Source organism: Orycteropus afer, unplaced genomic scaffold, assembly GCF_000298275.1.
Source record: "Orycteropus afer afer isolate SDZICR_OR568_19922 unplaced genomic scaffold, OryAfe1.0 scaffold00421, whole genome shotgun sequence".
NCBI lineage: Eukaryota > Metazoa > Chordata > Mammalia > Tubulidentata > Orycteropodidae > Orycteropus > Orycteropus afer.
This window is the reverse complement of record NW_006922008.1, coordinates 2,344,940-2,355,278: the sequence shown is the minus strand read 5'-3', so window position 1 is coordinate 2,355,278 and position 10,339 is coordinate 2,344,940.

Sequence of the window (10,339 nt, the reverse complement as noted above, 5' to 3'; positions counted from 1 at the left end):
TATATGTATGTATATATATATATATGTATATATATATATGTGTGTGTGTGTGTGTGTGTGTGTATATATATATATATATGTGTGTGTATATATATATATATGTGTGTGTGTATATATATATATATATATATATATATATATATAATAAAAAATAAAAATTCATGACCATATGGGATTTATACATGTATGCAGGATGGATGCAGGATGGTTCAGCATCAGAAAAACAATCAATGTAATGTACCATATAAACAAAACAAAGGAAAAGAACCACAAAATCTAACCTCCCTGTGACTACCCCTTCCCTGTACTATTCTTATCTACACATTCCTGTCTGTCCAGCTTTCCCTCTACGTGAATTCTGCCCCTCTGATGTCTCATGGTTGATTGATCTAAGGGGTACATCCCCCTGGGGCAGATGTTTTGCTTGTAGGTCTTTCTACTGTTGGGCTGAGAGCCAATTCACAAAAGTGAGTCCATTTCTAGGCCTGAAGGATAACCTGAGGCTATAGTGTCTGGGGTACCACCAGTCTTTGTAAATTTTTTCCCACATTTTCCCTCCTACTCCATCCAGGATCTCCAATTTTGATCCCTTTCCAAGTGGTTGGCATTGGTAGCCAGGCACCATCTACTTCTTCTGGTCTCAGGGTCATGAAGGCTGAGGTCTTCATGGTTAATCATATTTTTAGACTAATTGTTTCTAAATTATTTTTATTTTCTTCATTCTTCTTTGCTCCAGATGAGAGGACACCAATAGTTGCATCTTAGGTGGCTCCTCGAAACACCCCAGTCACTAGTCACTAAAATAGGATGTAGAACAAGAATTTTATGTACTATATTGTGCCAATTGAACATGGTGTTCCCCTGAGACCATGGTCCGGAGCCCACAGGCCAGTGATTTTATCCCTCAAGGTATTTGGTTGTCTCTGAGAAGCTACTCCAACCTTATCTTCTGTTACTTCTGTAATGTATGTGGATACTTTTGTAGCACAAGTACACATGTAAGACTAAAAACCAAAACCAAACTCATTGCCATCAAGTTGATTCTGACACATAGCAAATCCTTTTGGGTTTCTTCAGCCAAATCTATCCTTGGACTTTAGTATATTCCTGTTTGCCTACCACCACATGATCTTCTCACCCACAGCCTAGCATTTGGTGCCAGTGGTAATGCAGTACTGTGCATGTAATAATAATTGTCTATTGTCTACATCTTTTGTGCATGTTTCTGTGTCCTCCCTTTCCCCATCATCACTGTCTGGTTATCTAGTGCCATTCTAACAGAAGATACCATAAATGGGATGGCTTGAACAAACAGGAGTTTATTCTCTTAGAGTTTGGAGGCTTTAAGTCCTAGTTCAAAGTGCCAGGCTCTAGGGGCTGGGTGAAAGCCCCTCAACCTTGGGCTTCAGCTCTGCCTTCTGCTCCTGGCCCACTGAAACTGGAGGCTTTTCTTCACTCAGCTGCTTGCTGCTGAAGCTGACAAGCCCAAGGTTGATAGGTAATAAGGCACACTCCCAATACTACCAAACCACACAGCAGGCCATTAATTCAAGTCCATTAAAAGTCTCAAGATCAGCAAAGCATGACAGGCTACTGGACAATGACTTGGCTACATGCAGAGTTCAAGTGTGCCATAAGCTAGAGACCGTTCCTCAAGACGTCTCCTTCTATACAGGAAGCAGATCACATCTCTAAAGCAGCTACTCAGCTGCTCACAGTAGGTTCCACCATGGAGTTGATTACCAGTCTCATCATGGGGAATAACTACATCCAGCTGCCCAGCTACTCAACCAGGCCTAGCCAGGTTGACCCACAAACTTAACTACCACAGTCACTGTGCTGGTCACACTCTTTCCATACCACCCCTCGCCACAGCAAGTCAACATATGACTCCCAACTAGCCAGAAATTTTTCTTCCCCTTCCCTCCTATTCCCAGTAACCAACAAAGTGAATTTCCTTCCCTGCATAAACCTTTACTTGACTTTTTACAATAATGGACTCTTACAGTATTTGTCCTTCTGTGATTGACATTTCACTCAGCATAATGCCCTCCAAATTTGTCCACATTGTGAGGTGATTTGTAGATTCTTCATTGTTCTTTAATGTTGCATAGTATTCCATTGTGTGAATGTACCATAGTTTGTTTATCCATTCATCTGTTGGTGGGCATTTAGATTGTTTCCTGCTCTTCGCTATAGAGAATTGTGCTATAATGAACAATGAACATGGGTATGCATACTTCTACTCACACCCTGTCTCTCATCTCTTTAGGATATATTCCTAGTAAAGGAATTGCTGGATCAAATGGTGTTTCTCTTTTCAATTTTTAAAGGAAAAGCCATACCATTTTCCACAGTGGCTGTATCATTTTTAGTCCCACCAGCAATGTATGAGAGTTCCAATCTCTCCCTACCCTCACCAGCATTTGTTATTTTCTGTCTTGTTGAGTTTTGCCGGGGTGAGATGGTATCTCATTGTTGTTTTGATTTGCATCTCTCTAATGATTAATGATTGTGAGTGTTTCCTCATGTGTTTGTTGGCCACCTGTCTATCTTCTTTAGTGAAGTGCCTGTTCATGTCCTTTGCCCATTTTTGAATTGGATTGTTTTTCTCTTTGGTGTTGAAAGTTTCTATAAATTTTAGAGAGAATTCCCTTGTCAGATACATTACAGCCAAATATTTTTACCCAATATGTCTGTTTATCCAATCTGTCTGTTCCCTTTTTACCCTTTTGGAGAAGTCTTTTGATGCACATAAGAATTTAATTTTTAAAAGGTCCCAGTCATCTAGTTTCTCTTCTGCAGCTTGTGTATTTTGGGTTACAGTTGATAGTTTATTTATGCCATAAATTAGGGCTCATAAATTTACCCCTATTTTATCTTTGATGAATTTCATGGTTTCGGGTTTTACATTTAATTAAGTCTTTGATCCAACTTGACATCATTTTTGGGTATGGGGTGAGATATGGGTCTTGTTTCATTTTTCTGATAGTTGCCAGTATCATTTGTTGCCAGTATCATTTGTTAAAGAGGCTCTCTCTCCTCCATTTAGTGAATTTTGGGTCAACATTATTTTCAATGGAGAGAGACTAAAAACATACCTCTTGGGAACAGGAACCAGATACATATGTTCTTTATCACCACTTGTATTCAATATTGTATTGGAAGTCATAGCCAGAGCAATAAGGCAAGAAAGGGAAATAAAAGGCATCTGAATAGGTAAGGAGAAGGTAAACTATACCTATTTGCATATAATATGATCCTATACATAGAAAATCCCACAGAATCTATAAGGACACTAATTGAACTAATGGAAAGATTCAGCAAAGTGGCCAGGTACAAGATCAGCATACAAAAATCAGTCAGATTCCTCTTCAATAACAGAGAACTCTGAAAAGGAAATCAAAAAAACACCACCATTTACAATAGCCAAAAAAAAGATGACATATTTAGGAATAACCTGACTAGCAACACCAAAGATTTATACAAAAAAAAAAAAAAGAAGAAGACAAATACTACTGCAAGAAACCAACAGAGACCTACAGAAATGCTAGTGGATAGGAAAATTTAACATTGTGAAAATGTAAGTACCACCCAAAGAAATCTACAGATACAATGCAATCCTGATTTCATCATCACTGTTTAAAGAGATGGAAAAACTAATCACCAACTTTGGATGGAAAGGAAAGAGATCCCAGACAAGCAAAGCATTACTCAAGAAGAACAAAGTAGAAGAGGAACAAACAGGTCTCACACTTTCTAAACTCAAAATCTACTGTATAGTCATGGTAGCCAAAAAAAGCCTGGTACAGATACAGCAGACACATAGACCAATGGAACAGTCTTGAGAACTCAGAAGAAAAGCCCTCCACCTGAGGATAGCTGACCTTCAACAAAGGGCTGAAATTCATTAAATGGGGAAGATATAGTCTCTTGAACAAATGGTGCTGGCAAAATGATATCATTTGCAGAAAAATGAGGACAGGATCCACACTTCTCACCACATGCGAAAACTAGCCCAAGATGGATCAAGTCCTAAATTAAAATCCAAAACTATAAAGATCATAAAAGAAAAAATAAGGGAAAACTTAGAGCCCCTAATTTATGGCATAAATAGCCCATCGAGCATAAGTAAAAATGTACAAACAGCAGAAGATAAACTAAACACCTAGGAGTTCCTAAAAATTAAGCACTCAGATGCATTAAAAGACTTCTCCAAGACAGTAAAAAGAGGACCTACAGACTGGGAAAATATTTTTGGCAATGACATATCTGACAAGGAAATAATCTCTAAAATTTACACAAAACATCAACACCTCAACAACAAAAAGACAAATGATCCAATCAAAACCTAATGAAACAAAAACTCTCAGCAAAATTGGAATACAAGGGAAATCCTCACCATAATTAAGGGCATATATAGAAAACCAAAAGAGCTCTGGTAAGGCAATTGGTTTTTAACCAGAAGGTTGGTAGTTCAAACTCACCAGCTGCTCCCCAGAAAGAAGAGACAATCTGCTTTTGTAAAGATATACAGCTTTGGAAACCCAATGGGGGTTGCTGTGAGTCGGAAGGTTTACTTCAAATACATTTTTCAACAACATAAATGATTCCTATACATGGGGACCTCACTAGATGGAATACACAAGAATCAAAGCAACTACATATGTGAAAAGAGACAATAGAGAAGCTCAGTATCATCAGTCAGAACAAGGCCAGGGGCTGACTGTGGAAGAGACCACCTACTGCTCATATTCAAGTTCAAGTTGAAGATGAAGAAAATTAAAACAAGTTCATGGTAGCCTAAGTATGACATTCATTATATCCCATTTTAATTTACTAACCATCTCAAGAATAGATTTCATGCACTGACTGCTAATGACTGGACACCAGAGAGCTATGCAGTAACATCAAAGACATTACAGGTGAAGAAAGCCAATAGTCATTAAAAAGACAGGCAAGAAAGAAAAGACCAAAATGGATGTCAGAAGAGACTCTGAAACTTGCTCTTACTCAAAGAGTAAGTGAGTGGAAGAAACGATGAAAAAAAAAAGCTGAATAGAAAATTTCAAAGGGTGGCTCGAGAATGTGAAGTAAAATATAATAATGAAGTGTATAAAGACCTCAAGTTAGAAAAACAAAAGAGAAGATTACACTTGACATTTCTCAATATAAAAGAACTGAAAAAGAATCCAAGCCTCACATTATGATATTGAAAGACTCTGCAAAATATTGAACAATGTAGGAAGCATCAAAAGATGGAAGAAAGACACAGAATCGTTGTACCAAAAACAACTGGGTGATGTTCTGCCAATTCAGGAGGTAGCATATGATAACGAACTGATGATATTTAAGGACGAAATCCAAGCTACACTGAAGGCATTGGCAAAAAAAAAAAAAAAAAAAGGCTCCAGGAATTAACAGACTGTCAATTGAGATGTTTCAATAAATGAATGCAATGCTATAAATGCTGACTTGTCTATGCCAAGAAATTTGGAAGACAGATAACTGGCCAACTGGTTGGAAGAGATCCATATCTGTGTCCATTCAAAAGAAAGTAATTCAAAGGAATGCAGGAATTTTCAAATGAAATCATTAATATTACATGCAAGTAAAACTTTTCTGAAGACAATTCAAAAATGGTTGCAGTAGTATATCAACAGGGAACTGCCATAAATTCAAGCCAGATTCAGAAGAGGATGTGGAATGATTGGTAATGTCAGATGTATCTGGGCAGAAAGCAGAGAATGCCAGAAATATGTGTACCTGTGTTTTATTGACCATGCAAAGGCATTTGACTGTGTGGACCATAACAAATTATGGATAACATTGCAAAGAATGGGGATTCCAGAACATTTAACTGTGTTCATGTGGAACTTGTACATTAACCAACAGGGAGTTGTTGAAACAGAACTAGAGAATACTGCATGGTTCAAAATTAGCAAAGGTGTTTGTAGGGTTGTATCATTTCAACATACTTATGCTATATGCTGCATCAATCTGTATACTAAGCAAATAATCCAAGAAGATGGACTACATGAAAAAGAACACAGCATCAGGATTGGAGGAATATTCGTTAACAACTTGTGTTATGCAGATGACACAACCTTGCTTGCTGGAAGCAGAAAGAACTTGATGCAGTTACTGAATGAAGATCAAAGACTACAGCCCTCAGTATAGATTACATTACAACATAAAGAAAACAAAACTCCTTATAACTTAACCAATAAGCAACATCATGATAAATAGAGAAAAGATTGAAGTTGTCAAGGATTTCATTTTACTTCGATCCACAATCAATATCCATGGAAGCCACGGTCAGGAAATAAGACAACTTATTGCACTGGGCAAATCTGTGGCAAAAAGACCTCTTTAAGGTATTCATAACCAAAGATGTCACTTTGAGGACTAAGGTTGCTTGACCCAAGTCACGGTATTTTCAATCTCCTCATTTGCATGTAAAAGCTGGACAATGAATAAGGAAGGTGAAAAAAGAATTAATTGATGCCTTTGAACTATAGTGTTGGTGAAGAATATTGAATATGCCATGACTTGCCAGAAGAACAAATAAACCTGTTGGAAGAAGTGCAGCCAGAATACTACTTAGAAGTGAGGATGGTAATAATTCACCCCATGTACTTTGGACATGTTATCACTAGGAACCAGTCCCTGGAGGATATCACCCATGGTAAAGTAGAGGGTCAGAGAAAAACAAGAAGATCCTCAATGAAAGGGATTGACACAGTGGATGTAACAACGGGCTCAAGCATAGCAATGATGGTGAGGATATTGCAAGACTGGGCAATGTTTCATTCTATCATAAATGAGGTCTCTATGAGTCAGAACTGACTCAATGGCACCTAACAACATAGTCAACCCCTCCTTGGGTTTCTGAGGCAATATCAAACAGAAGTAGATTGCCCAGTCTTGCTTCCGAGGAGTGGCTGGTGGGTTTGAACCACCAGCCTTCTGGTTAGCAGTCAAATGCCTTAGGCACTATGCCACCAGAGCTCCTTAGTAGAACACACAGGGGGCAAAGTCCTGAAAACATCTCGACCATACCCAGACACCTTGAGGGAATGAGTCACTGTTGTTGGGGTGTTAAGACCATAATCCTGGGGGACATCTAAATCCATTGGCATAACACAGCCCAAAAAGACAATGTCCCACATCCAACATTGGTGAGTAGAAAGTGGGATCTTTAAAGCTTGTGAGCAGCTATGTAAGATGCAGCTATTTGTCTCTCCCATCAAGAGCCAAGAAAAGTGAAGAAAATCAAAGACTCAAGGGAACATTAGTCAAAAAGACTAATGGACCGTAAGAACCACAGCCTCCACTAGCCTGAGACCAGAGGAGCTAGATGGTACCCAGCTACCACTACTGAATGCTCTTATAGGGATCACAATAGAAGGGCCAGGACAGACTGGGAGAAAAATGTAGAAGAAAATTCAAAATTACTAGAAAACCAGACTTACTGGTATGATAGAGACTAGTGAAATCCCAAGAGAGGACCCAGGAGTGGCCTCAGGGACCTAAGGAGTGGCAGGATATCTAGGTAAAAAGGGGTGGGAGGCAAGGCTAGGCCCCAAGCCCCCTAGAGCCAGGAAAGGGAGGGACCAGGAGTGGCCAGGGACCACAGAGTGGCATGTTTCAGGTAGGAATTAGGTAACAGGAGGGTACAGAGGTTTCCAACAGCTAAGGGAGACAAATTGGTCTGTCAGTTTGTCATCCTGTGAGGCTTGTATGTTGCTGTGAGGCTTGAGGCTGTGCCACTGGTGTTTCAGATGTCAGCAGAGTTGGACGTGGTGCACAGGTTTCAACACAGCTTACAGACTAAGACAGAGTAGAAAGAAGGAGGAGACCATCCACTTCTCAAAAATTGGCCAGGGAAAACCTTATGAATAGCAGAGAAACACTCTCTGATACATTACTGGGCAACTTTATGAGTAGCTTGGAAACACTGTCCAACACAGTGCAGGAAGACTAGCCCCTTGGGTTGGAAGGCACTCAAAATAGGACTGGAAAAGAGCTGCCTCATTAGAGTAGAACGAACCTTAATGATATGGATAAAATAAGTCTTTCAGGACCTCCACGTGCTGATGTGGCACAACTCAAATTGAGGAGAGACAGCTGCAAACATCCATTAATAATCGGAACATGGAATGCACAAAGTATGAATCTAGGAAAATTTGAAGTTGTCAAAAATGAAATGGAATGCATGAAGATTGATATCCTGGGCATTAATGAGCTGAAATGGACCAGTTTTGGCCATTTTGATCAGAAAACCATATGATCTCCTATGCCAGGAACGACAAGTTGAAGAGGAATGGTGTGGTATCCGTTATCACAAAAGATGTTTCAAGATCTGTCCTGAAGTACAATGCTGTTAGTGATAGGATAATATCCATATGCCTACAAGGAAGGCCAGTTAGTACTACTATTATTCAAATTTACACACCAACCATTAAAGCCAAAGATGAGGAAATTGAAGATTTTTACCAATTTCTGCAGTCTGAAATTAACCGAAGATTCAATGTGTTGGTTATCACAGGTGATTGGAATGCAAAAATTGGAAACAAAGAAGAATCACCGGTAGTTGGAAAATATGGCCTTGTTGATAAAAATGATGCTGGAGATCACATGATAGAATTTTGCAGAACCAGTGATTTATTCATTGCAAATACCTTTTTTCAACAACACAAACAGTGGCTATACACATGGACTTTGCCAGACAGAGTACACAGAATCAGACTGACTACATCTGTGTCAAGAGACAATGAAGAAGCTCAATACCTTCAGCCAAAACAAGGCCAGGAGCTGATTGTGGAACAGATCACCAACTGCTTATATGGAAGTTCAACATGAAGTTGAAGACAGTTAAAAGAAGTCCATGAGAGCCAAAATATGATCTTCAATATATCCTTCCTGAATTTAGAGACCATTCTTTAGGAATAGATTTGATGAACACCAATGAGTGAAAACCAGAGGAATTGTGGAATGACATCAAGAACATCCATGAAGAAAGCAAAAGGTCATTAAAAACACAGAAAAGGAAGAAAGACCAAAATGGATGTCAGAAGAGACTCTGAAACTTGCTCTTGAATGTAGAGTAGCTAAAGCAAATGAAATAAATGAGAAGATAAAAGAGCTGAACAGAAGATTTCAAAAGGCAGCTGGACCACACAAAGCCAATTACTATAATGAAATGTGTAGACCTGGAGTTAGAAAACCAAAAGGGGAGAATACACTTGGTATTTCTCAAGCTGAAAGAACTGAGAAAAAAATTTAAGCTTTGATTTGCAATACTGAAAGATTCTATGGGCAAAATATTGAATGATGCAGGAAGCATCAAAAGAAGATGGAGGGAATACACAGAGTCACTGTACCAAAAAGAACTGGTCGATCTTCATCCATTTCAGGAGGTGGCATATGTTCAAGAACCAATGGTATTGAGGGAAGAGGTTGAAGCTGTGCTGAGGGATTTGGCAAGGAACAAGGCTCCAGGAATTGATGGAATACCCACTGAGATGTTTCAACATGTGGATGTCCCCCTAGAGGCACTCACTCAGTTATGTCAAGAGATTTGGAAGACAGCTACCTGGCCAACTTGCTGGAAGGGATCCATATATGTACCCATTCCAAAGAAAGGTGATCCCACAGGATGTGGAAATTATTGAACAATATCATTAATATTGCATGCAAGTAAAATCTTACTGAAGATAATTCAAACATGGTTGCAGCAATGTATTGACAGGGAACTTTTAGAGGTGCAGGCTGGATTCAGAGGATGTGGAACAAGGGCTATCACTGCAGATTTCAGATGGATCTTGGTTCAAAGTAAAGAATAACAGGAATAACAGAAAGATGTTTATTTGTGTTTTATTGACTATGCAAAAACATTTGATTGTGTGGATCATAACAAATTGTGGATAACATTGAGAAGAATGGAAATTCTAGAACATTTAATTGTACCCATGTGGAACCTGTACCTTGACCAGGAGGCTGTCATTGAAACAGAACAAGGGAACACTGCATGGTTTAAAATCAAGAAGGGAGTGCATTGGGGTTGTATCCTTTCACCATACTTATTCAATCTGTATGCTGAGCAAATAATCTGAGAAGCTGGACTATATGAAGAATGGGGCATCAGGATTGGAGGAAGGATCATTAACAACCTGCGATATGCTGATGACACAACTTTGCTTGCTGAAAATGAGGATGACTTGAAGTACTTACTGATGAAAATTGAAGAACACAGTCTGCAGTATGGATTACATCTCAATATAAAGAAAACAAAAATCTTCACAACTGGACCTATAAGCAGTATTACAATAAATGG